The following is a 12473-nucleotide window of genomic DNA, read 5'->3' as shown; positions in this document are numbered from 1 at the left end:
CCATGTGAGACACGATGGGTTCTCATGCAGGAGAGCTTTGCGATGCCCGTGGCCATGATGTCACCATGTCAGACATGACAGGTTCTCTTGAAGGAGAGCTTTCCGATGCCTGTGGCCACAATGTCACCATGTGGTTTGCATTTTCATATCCACCTGTTGGAAAGGTCCTCATTCCTCAAATTTGGGAGCTGGCACACTTTACTGGCAGTGTTGACAAAAAGCCAAGCTCTGAAATATTTGAAGAGGTCTATTCTCAGCCAAATGTGAAGACTATGACCTGTGACACAGCCCTGGGAGGTCCTGAGAATAGCTGCCTAAGATTGCTGAGTTACAGCCTGATTTTATACATTTTAGGGGGACAGAAGTTAGAGGCAGCGACGTCAGTCAGTGCATGGAAGGTGCACATTGGTTCAGCCCAGGAAGGTCTGAAAACGAGCTTCTAGGTATAGGTGTGTTACAGGAAAGGGGTCCCCATCCAGACCCCAAGAGAGGGTTCTTGGATCTCATGCAAGAAAGAATTCAGGGTGAATCCATAGCGTAAAGTGAAAGCAAGTTTGTTTAGGAAGTAAAGGAATAAAAGAATGACTACTCTGTAGAGCAGCCTCAAGGGCTGCTGGTTGCCCATTTTTATGGTTATTTCTTGGTGATATAATAATCCAAGGGTGGATTCATGCCTCCCCTTTTAAGACCATAGAGGGTAACTTCCTGACGTTGCCATGGCATTTGTAAACTGTCATGGCGCTGGTGGGAGTGTAGTAGTGAGGATGACCAGAGGTCACTCATGGCCATCTTGGGTTTGGTGGGTTTTAGCTGACTTCCTTACTGCAACCCATTTTATCAGCAAGGTCTTTATGACCTGTGTCCTGTGCTGACCTCATCTCATCCTGTGACTTAATGCCTTAAGTGTCTGGGAATGCAGGCCAGTAGGTCTCAGCCTCATTTTACCCAGCTCCTATTCAAGATGGAGTTGCTGTGGTTCACACACCTCTGACATTTCCCCCGTCCCTTTTATAAGAGAACCTTTAATCCTAAGGGTTGCAGAGAGATGAAGAACCATCTTCTGTAACTTCTTTAGGCTGATAGGGTCAATGATACCCTTGCCTATTAAGGTCTCTTCTGTTCAGGGTAGAGAAGAGCTCAGCCAGAAAGCCTTGGAATGGTGAAAGCCATTCGTAACTTGCGTTCTGACAAAAGGTGATATCTGAAAGATTATTGTTTAAGAAAACATTCAGTAAGCTTATCCTGCATTCCTACACAAAGGGTAGAACAGCAATATAACAGAATAAGCAAAACTATCACAAGTAAGCTGAATTAGAAGGCTTTCCATGAACTGAGCAATTGGTGGAACCAGGCTGATATGGGGTTGTTAGCTGATTCTAATATGCCCAGAATTAGAATACTGATCCAGATTTTTACATTACCCATCCCTCTTGTTTCTTCTGAGCAGCAGGCAGAGATCACAGGTTGGTTCACAGGAATACGCAGGGTTAGCCTAAATTGCAGAAACAAACTTAAAAACAACTGATGAAATTAGAATTTAAGAAGTGTGCCATAGTTCTTGAAACTAATTTCTCTAGTTTCCCATTTTCCATTTTTACTAAAGACAAATCATGGTAAGACTGATTTGCTTTATTATACTTGGCCTGATTATTTGCATAAAGTACGGCAAGAATAATTGTTTTTCACATAAGCTCTTTTTAAATTGGCTTTGATGAAACTGTGTTCCATAGAAGGAATCTCAGATAAGACTTCTTTAGAGCCAGGCCCTGCCACGGGTTTGTACCCTCAAATACCTATGAGTTGAATAAATTCCTCTCCTCTTGAGGCCTCAAGATAGCCTGGGGCTCCTGGACCTGTTAGAAAGTGACACTCTTTACTTACCACAAGTCAGGAACCCCATACAGGGACTGTGAAGACAAAATATGAGGTGTTTCCCCAAGGGACTTTTATTGGCTTTACAAGTCAAGTTTGATTCCTTAGTGCAAAGCATCCCATTCCAGTTAAAGGCTTGGTAAAATAACCAGTTTTTCCAATTGTGTCCTGTTGCAAAAGAAATCAGATTTTTATTGCACTTATGCAAATAACTATATTGCCATAAATTAAGAATACTTGCAAACAGTTTCCAAATTTGAAGAAATCAGAGAAATATGCTCCAAATTTTGTTCACAGGAGTATAGTTTACTCAGGAGTATATTTTACTCAATTGCTAAAAGCTGTAAATAGCTCAAAAGAAAAGTTTCCTTGACTCTGAAAAACAAAACAAAGGATCAGCAACATTTTAAGTAAAGTTAAAAACATTACTTCAACATATACACCATGGAATACTATGCAGCCATAAAAAAGGATGAGTTTGCATCCTTTGTAGGGACATGGATGCAGCTGGAAACCATCATTCTTAGCAAACTATCACAAGAACAGAAAACCAAACACCACATGTTCTCACTCATAGGTGGGAACTGAACAATGAGATCACTTGGACTTGGGAAGGGGAACATCACACACCGGGGCCTATCATGGGGAGGGGGGAGAGGGGAGGGATTGCATTGGGAGTTATACCTGATATAAATGACGAATAGATGGGTGCTGACGAGTTGATGGGTGCAGCACACCAACATGGCACAAGTATACATATGTAACAAACCTGCACATTATGCACATGTACCCTAGAACTTAAAAGTATAATAATAAATTTAAAAAAAGAAGTTTCTAGTAGCAAAATAGAAAATGTTAAAGTAACCAGGTGAAATTAAATTTTAATAATACATTTTATTTAATCTCACATATTCAAAGTATTATTTCAACATATAATTGATATAAAAATATTAATAAGATATCTGACATTCCCATTTATTGTACTAAAGCTTCAAAATCAGTATGTATTTTATACTTAAAACACATCTTAAGGCAAACTAACCATATTTTCAGTACCTGAATGTCACATGTAGTTAGTGGCCACCCTATGGGACAGTGCTGGTCCAGAGAGCTTGCTGTAACTTTATATTCATCTTCTGATTTGTCTAAGAATTGTGAAATGTCTCCCTCTGTCAGTTTTCTTCTGTTTGGTCATTATAGATGGAAAAAGACAAACTCAGTATTCTCAACTGTGTTCAATGAAAGCTAAAAACATACTATACACATGGTGTCGCCTCTTCTGCACCATCTTGAAAGATGATGCAATACTTTCGGCCACACAGTATAAAATTCAAAGATGATTATTAATTTCAGTATTGTATTTGTCTTTCTAGTAGGTTCCATTATTTTTTGTTTTTCTCTTCAGTCTTTTTTTTAAGTCATAGTCGAAAACAATTGATGAATAAGAAAAAAAAAATCCTAGTATAACAAAATAGCAAAATGTTTAAAATGTTAGAAAAAGAAGATCACTAAGATCCCACAATATATCTTAGCTTTATAGAAGGCTCAATGGACTTGTGTGATAACTGCAAGATAGAATAAATTTTATTAAAAAAAAAAAAACAAAAAAAAACATTACTTCAGTGTTTTATTGGTTCGGTTAATTTAGTTAACTCCTGTTTTGCTTGATATTCATTAACATTTCAGCTTTCTATGAGAGTTCTGAAAGTTTTTTCTCTCTTCTAATATCACAATTTCCAAAGTTATTAAAAACCTGCATTTAAGAATACCTGTTAGAGCTCTATAGTTGGTTATAAACCACCTTCTAAAAAGGATTACAACAAGACAGTTGTCTGTGGATAACAAAATGTTTTAGGGGAGCCACAATCAAAAACATGAAATTTGGTTGACTTCTTGGCATACAATGATTTTCTGTAACAATTATAATTATTAATAACATACACTAAGTCACATTAGAATTATAAGATTTTCCCATACTTTTGGAACATATACCAATAACACATTTATATAAATATAGCCCAAAGAAAACCAAACACCATTTCACATTTGATAATGCTTCCTGAGTGGTTTTTGTACCAAATAAGCCAAATGTCACTGTTGCATTAGTGCACCATTGATGTCAAACCCAATTAATTCTTAATGAAATCTTATAGACAAATATATTCAATCTTAATCAGTTTGGCCATAAGGTAAGATTCTCATAAGCCTTTGATAACCCTTTACACATTTTTATTAAGGAGCAGATCATAGGGAGGTTTTTGCTCTAAGAAAAAACCTGTTGTGCTTTTATTCCAATGTTCCGTTTACAGAAAAACTGAATAATACTGCTTTAACTTTAGCCAATTTGTTCAGACACAGAATTTTTTTACAAGACTAACTTTTCACAAGCCTTCCACAACTTGCTTAAACCTTCAGCTTGATTCTAATTTAAAACAATCCTTTTTTTTTTTTTTTTTTTTGAGATAGAGTCTTGCTCTGTCACGCAGATTGGAGTGCAGTGGCGTGATCTTGGCTCACTGCAAGCTCCGCCTCCTGGGTTCGCGCCTTTCTTCTGCCTCAGCCTCGCAAGTAGCTGGGACTACAGGCGCCCACCACCACGTGTGGCTAATTTTTTTTGTATTTTTAGTAGGGACGGGGTTTCACCGTGTTAGCCAGGATGGTCTTGATCTCCTGACCTCGTGATCCACCCACCTCAGCCTCCCAAAGTGCTGGGATTACAGGCGTTAGCCACCATGCCCGGCCTAAAACAATCCTTTAACCCTTTCATCTAGGTAAGAAAAGTTCACGTTCCCATGTCTTCTTATAATCTTTTACCAAAAGACACATTTCACTTTTCTTACACATCTTGCACATAAAACTTTTTTTAGCAGTCTTAATTACATGTTACAATGTTAATTCTTAGTGACTTACTTTTGGTGAAAACCTTGGTAAGTTGGGGATTCTAATTGTGTACCAGGTGTGGAAGTTAGCCTAGGACATGCCAGGCAGAAGTGCAGGTAAGGGCAGACTCCAGCATAGCTAGAGGCATGGCTAACTCCACATGTCCCTGGCCTTATCTGGAATCTAATGCTCCAGAGTAGGAAACTGAATAAATTTTAAAAGTCAAAGAAGCAGTTGATGACCTTAAAGCATTTAGCAAACTTAATATCTGACCTGCATAATTTAGACCACATGTTTACATGTTTGAAGATATTTTTATTTTACCAATAATCTTTAAAACTCCTTATTTCCGAAAGATTACTTAAGTCGCATGAACTAAAAGGCATTACACTTTTTACTTTTCTGACAAAATATTTAAGCACTTATTTTTAAACCAATTAGTTAGAGCTCTTTCATATATAAACATCACACACATAATATGTATAAATACATAGGAGATAACTTATTTTCCAAGCCAGGAATTGAACCCTGAACCTGGGCCACCATTGTGAAAAGAGAAAGCACGGCTGTGTGGTTACAAGGTCAAGCTCCCAAGAAGGTAGAAGACCAGAAGGAAACGTCATCCAGTTTTTTCAGGGACCTGCAGCAATGTTTGTAACTGGCCAGTTTGCTGAGCTGTCTTGAAAAGCAGGCTTACAGGTATCCTAAGTCCATGCTCTATCCCAAGGCACTCCTCTTTATGACAGAGCAATACAGAAAGACACGCAAAGCACACCAGACCTGGTTGGCTACAGCTGAAGACTAGCCTCACAAATCCTTTATTCATTAATCAAAACTTCACAGGAGATAAACAATTATTTTTACAATTTATTCAACCAGTTTGCACAGCGAGAGAAAAGCATTGCCTGAGGCAGCATGGGGAACACCAGGCGCTCAGGGAGGTCAGAGAAAGACCTACCCATTGCAGCCGCACTGAAAAGTTCCGGTGGCTTCTTGTCGGTCCTGAAGAGATCCTTTCCACAGTCCCATCGACTCTCAAGTTTCACCGTTTAGGGAGGAAAAAACTCCCCAAGTCGCACAATCCTGTACATGCCTAATTCTGTCATTCACAGCCATCAGCAAAGAGTGCAAGGCAGATTAATCCAAAGGGAATAGCAGTTAACATCCCGTAGTGCCAAACCTGTTCTTAGCCAGAAGGGACTTTACCTAGAGGGACCTTACTGAGAGGGGCCTCTGACCCCCTAAATCTGAGAAGAGCCTCTAACCCAAGGTTGGTCAGGCGTCCTTACCTTTTCTTAAGAACCCCCTCCAACCCACTGTGTTTTAGGAGAGACCCTAAGTCCCCCAAGTTGGGCCTCTAACCCAATCCCATTCTTTACCCAGGTACCCCACCACTTATTCAAAGTCCGCCCATCAGTGGTGCAGTCTACTTTTGGATCAAGAGGTCTCCTCAGAATCATCCCTTCCATGATTCACCAGAAAGATGTTACCAGACCCACCACTTACCCAAAGTTACCCTTTGGGTCAAGGGTTTCCACACTATGGTTCCTTCCATGGTCACCAGAGAGATGCTACAGGAAAGGGGTCCCAATCCAGACCCCAAGAGAGGGTTCTTGGATCTCACGCAAGAAAGAATGCAGTGCCAGTTCATAAAGTGAAAGCAAGTTTATTAAGAAAGTAAAGGAATAAAAGAATGGCTACTTGGCCGGGCGCGGTGGCTCAAGCCTGTAATCCCAGCACTTTGGGAGGCCGAGATGGGCAGATCACGAGGTCAAGAGATCGAGACCATCCTGGCTAACACGGTGAAACCCCGTCTCTACTAAAAAATACAAAAAACTAGCCGGGCAACGAGGCGGGCTACTTGGGAGGCTGAGGCAGGAGAATGGCGTAAACCCGGGAGGCGGAGCTTGCAGTGAGCTGAGATCCGGCCACTGCACTCCAGCCTGGGCGACAGAGCCAGACTCCGTCTCCAAAAAAAAAAAAGAATGGCTACCCATAGATGAAGCAGCCCTGATTCCCATTTTTGTGGTTATTTCTTGATGATATGCTAATCAGGGTGTAGATTATTCATGCCTCCCCTTTTTAGACCATATAGGGTAGCATCCTGATGTTGCCATGGCATCTGTAAACTGTCATGGCACTGGTGGGGGTGTAGCAGTGAGGACGACCAGAGGTCACTCTTTTGCCATTTTGGTTTGGGTGGGATTCAGCCAGCTTCCTTATTGCAGCCTGTTTTATCAGCAAGGTCTTTATGACCTGTATCTTGTGCTGGCCTCCTGTCTCATCCTGTGACTTAGACTACCTAACCATCTGGGAATGCAGCCCAGTAAGTCTCAGCCTTGTTTTACCCAGCTCATATTTAAGATGGAGTTGCTCTGGTTCACACATCTCTGACAGGTAGATTCAAAAATTTCCTGATTGGCAATGGGTTGAAAGAGTTGAGCTTTGTCTAAAGAGCTGAACTCAGCTTGAGTTAAGGTGGGGGGAGGGTGATTGTGGAAGCCAAGGTTTTTGTCATGTTGATAAAGCCTCCAGATAGCAGGCTTCAGAGAAAATAGATGTGTATGTCTCTTACAGGACCTTAAAAGGTATCAGACTCTCCAGAAAAAGCCTAATAAGGGAAGCAGATTCTCTGCAGAATGCAAATTTCCCCCACAAGAGACAGCTTTGCAAGGGCCATTCCAAAATATGTCAAGGAAATATATTTTGGGGTAAAATACTTTGATTTCCTTCAGGGCTACTATCTGTCATGTGATGCCACACTGGAGTCCGGTTGAACTGGGTATCTTACTGCTACAAAGAGTCTGTTTTGTCAGTCTAGGATCTCTGTTGTCATTTTAATGTTGGTCATTTGTGTCTAAATTCCAAAGGTGGGGGTGGGTATAATGAGGCTTCCCCAACCCTCCTTCCCATTCATGGCCTGAACTTGGTTTTCAGGTATCTTTGGGTCCCCTTGGCTGAAAGGGGATCCACTCAGTGGGCTGGGGGACTTAGAACTTTAGTTTTGGTTTACAGCAGGATTTGATGGGCATGCATACTCATCAATGTGAAAGTGTCGTCTGTGCGCAGTGGAGGGCTTGGGCCGTGTCCAGATGTAAGTGTCGTCTGTGCGCAGTGGAGGGCTTGGGCCGTGTCCAGATCACACACTGCAAGGGTGCAGCCCCCACACATGGTCCCTGCTCCCAAAACTGTTGCCCCCACTGCAAGAGTGGAGTAGGTTAAGGTGTAGCCATGACATTCTAGAAACTACATTTTTTGGTGATGGTCATTTTGAAAATAAAACGTTTGAAAACATTGCACAGGAAAAACTTGAATAATTGGAATAAAAATGTTCGGTTTAATGTCATGGCTTTCTGCCACTCGCTTTCTGATTGCAAAACTAACATGATTGTTAGGTGCTATTTTGGTAAGGTAGAAAAGTTTAAAGATGAAAATAGATATCACTTGTAACTCCACATGGAGAAATGGTTGCCCCTCCGATTTAATTGATTTACTTTTGGGCCACAGGGGCCCAGAATTTGATTCATTGTACCCCTTGGTTCATGCCCGTGATGCTCCACTCAGCACTGAAGCCGGAAGCCGGAAGCCGGACATTGACAGTGACTTGCCCCTGCCCCAAAGTCCTTCCTGCGCCCCCTCAAGGGCCCCCGTCTCCTGGCCCTGCTGTCTACTTTGCTCTCAGCTGCCGGGAGCGTGTTAGTGTGCACTGTTCTCCTTTCCCTCACCTGCTGGCATCATGTTAGCGTGCACCGTTCTGCCCACTTTCTTCCACTCACAGGCCGGGATCATGTTAGCGTGCACCGTTCTGCTCACTTTCTTCCTGTGTGTGTGTGTGTGTGTGTGTGTGTGGTTTTTCTATCAGAAATGGGTCATACTCTGTGGACATCTTTTTCCACTTAAAGTCATGTCACAGCCATTTTCCCAGTCAAGTAACATGAATGTACAAGATTAGCAAACTTCCTCCTGAGAGATGGAGAGTTCAAGGTTTCTGCTCCGTGGCAGCCATCCGTGCACATGCATCACTGTACGTGGGTTGGTCCCAGTGGCTTTGCTGAGACACGCTCCGCACAGGGGAGGTTTCTGATACCGCCAGGGTGGGAGGCAGTGGGGCGGGTGGAGCAACAAGTGGGAATGAAGGAGCAGAGTCTAGGGCAGGCTCCTGGGTGGACACCAGCTGCACTATCTATTGGATGTGGGACTTCCCTCACTGATGGAAGGAATAAGTTCCTGCTGTTGTTGGCGTTAAAACGGGTTAATGCATGAAAGCAACAGAGCCCGGCCTGCAGATAGTGCTTGGTAAGTCTCCTCTTCCCAGCATGTTCCACAGGAAGCCGTCATTCCTTCTAGAATGTAGAAGTCTTGCCAGCAGTGGCCTGTTTGTTCTCTGCCTGTTACCAACCTGACGGGAACATAAAATTGGTGTCTTCTGTATAGATTTCCTTCTTATTGCCCCTCCTGTGGCTGAACATGCCTTCCCCTGTGCTTGAAGTCTGTTCATATTTGTTCTGCTGTGGTAACTGCCCATTCTTATTCTCTATCTAATAAAGCATTTAGTTTTGAAAATATTTTTTTGGCTTGTAAAATATGTGTACCTATTATGCACAGCAAACCTGTAACATATTCACTGTAAATCATTATTCCTCATGCATCATTTGCCATTTAACTGTATTTTTTTTCTTTTTGATGTAACCTGCTAAAGTTTACATTTTTAAATCAGAAATACGTGCACATTTTAAAATGAAGATTTTATGCTCTAGCCTTTGAGGTCATGCTTGAAAAGCCCTTTCCCACACCAAGATTATTTACATTTTCATCTCTTTTTCTCTGAGTACGTTTCAGTGTTTAATTGACTGGGAATGTATTTCGAGATGTGATGTGAGACAAGGATCCGAAATGCTTCGCCCACTGAATCATGCACTGACCGAAACGCCACCTGTATGAGTGCTGAAATCATTGTCGCTGGGCCTGTGTCTGCACTGTTTAAATTTACTGTTGTTTCTCACATCAGCTTCTGTTGTTTTCATGGTTGTAGTTCTCATACTTTTAATATCCGTTGGAGCAAAAAAGCCTCATTTCTCATCTTTTCCAAAAATGTCTTATGTATGTGAACTTTGGTGTTATTTGTCAAGTCTGGGCATTCTCCCACCCCCATATTAAAGAATGTTCTCTGGAGTTTGTCTGGAGGTTTTGTTTAACTTTTAGATTCACATCAGGAGAGTCTGTATCTTCATGGTAAGTGTTCTTCCCATGTAAGACTATCTCTTCAAGCTGTTTTTAATAAAAACCTGTGTGTTTTTTGTCTGCTTATTTTGGTCACCTTATTGAAACCTTATTTTAATTATTACAGCTTTTCATTGATTCTCTTTGATTTTCCTTCTCTATCATTGGCAAATAGTGATGGTTTACCCTTACCCTTCTGATATGGCATGGCCGTGTCCCCACCCAAATCTCATCTTGAACTGGAGTTCCCATAGTCCCCACGCGTCATGGAAGGGACCTGGTGGGAGGTAATTGAATCATGGGGTAGTCACCTCCGTGCTGTTCTTGTGATAGTGAATTAGTTCTCATGAGATCTGATGTTTTTATAAGGGACGTTCCTCCTTTTAGTTGGCACTTCTCCTTCCTGCCATCATGTGGAAAAGGACGTGTTTGCTTCCCCTTCCGCCATGACTGTAAGTTTCCTGAGGCCTCCCCAGCCATGCTAAACTGTGAGTCAATTAAACCTCTTTCCTTTATAAACTACTCGGTCTTGGGCAGTTCTTTATACCAGCGTGAGTGAGAACGGACTAATACACCTTCCAAAACTTGTACCTGTCATTTAACTTTCCCGTCTAATGACATCTGCTGGCCCTGCCGGAACAATCTTCCACACGTGCTGGGGCACCATTGCCTGGTGTCTGCCATTATGGGAATGCCTTCAGCCTTCACATTAGTTTGATGCTGTGTGGAGGGTGGACTGCAAAGACAGTCTTGCTTGGCAGTGGACACAAGTGTGTGCCCGTGACTGTGCCCGCGGCTAGAAATCTCTGTGACTCACCAAGGGAGATGCCTGCAGAAAGAGAGACGTTTCTCACCCTGAGCATAAACACAGAGTGAGCTTCCTGCGGCTACACGGAACCAGCTGGGATCCATGCATGCAGAGACATCTCAAAACCACAGGCGGATGAAGAAGATAAAAATCAGCCAGACCCCATCATCTGTGAAAGCCCAGAAATATCTTGGGGTTGAGGTCTTTGCAGCTGTCATTGCTAAGGATCTTGATGGTGGCAGAGGCGTGGGAACACTTTCATTTTAGGATGTGTAGTTGACATGGAGCAGCCACTTGGAAACTTGGTTTGGATACACTTTTGACGGCTCAGCCCAAGCGTGAATCACATTCCCCCATCATTGTGTATCCACCCCGCCCTCCGGGTTTTAGGTGGTTCCAGCCCCTGGGCTGCCGGCCAGCAGGGAGTGTCCATCTGACCAGCATTTAGTGAGCACCTAGCTACACATAGCACTGTGTGGGGACAGCATGTGCCATAGGAGCACCTCGTCACAAGAAGCTGCCTTCCTGCTTGATGTTGTTCATGTGGGCCTTTTACTAAGACACTTCCCAGGCTTTTCATGGGTCCTATAGGGCCGTGGCCCCATCTGAAGCGTGTCCCAGCCACGGATCCCCTGGAATTCAGGGGGTCTTGGCTTCCCTCCTTATGTGGTGGACCCTGTGGGCTTCCTGTCCAACTTCCAACCCTTCCTTCTCACTAACAGAACCCCAGTTCTGTCCAGATTTCTCCCTGGATGTGGACAGCCCCAAGCCTTGGGAAGCCGCTCTGCCCCAGCACTGGCACTGGCTCACCTTGGCTGAAGTGCCCCAGCACCTTCCATCCCCTTGGCCCCAGGGACTGGCTCAGTGATGAGGCCACGCCCAAGGGTCCTGTTGGGTTCAGTCTTAAAGACTGGTTGGGGATGTTGGGACAGAAGTGGCTTCTTGCTTCTGGGGGACATTGCCATGGCCACTGAGGAGCTTCAGGTGGCCTTAGCCATGTTGCCACCATGATAAGGCCGAAGCCACCCCACTGAGTGGGGCATGCCATGGGAATCACGGACCACAGTGGAAGCACAGCTACAGGCCGTGGCTGCAGGAGGACAGGGCCCTGGATGGATGACGGCTCTTCCCTCTCTGGCTTGCAGTTCTCCTGCAGAATTGACCGAATGCAACACCCTGAAAAAAAGGAGGAAGTGACCCGAACAGCCCTGGGTGTGGCCTTGGTCCTCCCAGATGGAATACTCTGCAACGCGTCTGCTCGGTGAGCCCAGTGGTACCCAGGGTACAAAAACCAGGGCAGAGCACTTTTGGGTCCTTCTGCGGTGCAAGGTGGGCATGCACAGACGTGACTCTGTCCACCCTGGGTGGCTCTCCTGAGCCCTGGGGCCATGGCTGGGGTGGAGCCCAGGCTTCTGTTTGGACCTGCTGCCCGCCTGTGAGCATCCTGTCTCTCTGGACCAGACCTAGGAACCTTGGGGCTGTCCTTCCTGGTGTGGGAGCCACCTCCTAATTGCTCGAGACAGCTGGGCTGGGTACGACAGATTCCCTGCACGGAGCCCCAGCATTGGCCACAGTCACAGTGGGGACTGCTTGGCCCCAGAGGCACCTGCGGAGGAGCCCAGCTGGGTGGCTCCCCTGTGGCCCTGCTGGAGCCTCTACTCTCCATGTGAGGAGGGGAAGACGCGCTCGGTCT

The sequence above is a fragment of the Piliocolobus tephrosceles genome, chromosome 3 (assembly GCF_002776525.5).
Source record: "Piliocolobus tephrosceles isolate RC106 chromosome 3, ASM277652v3, whole genome shotgun sequence".
Classification (NCBI taxonomy): domain Eukaryota; kingdom Metazoa; phylum Chordata; class Mammalia; order Primates; family Cercopithecidae; genus Piliocolobus; species Piliocolobus tephrosceles.
Note: the sequence above shows the minus strand (reverse complement) of the source record.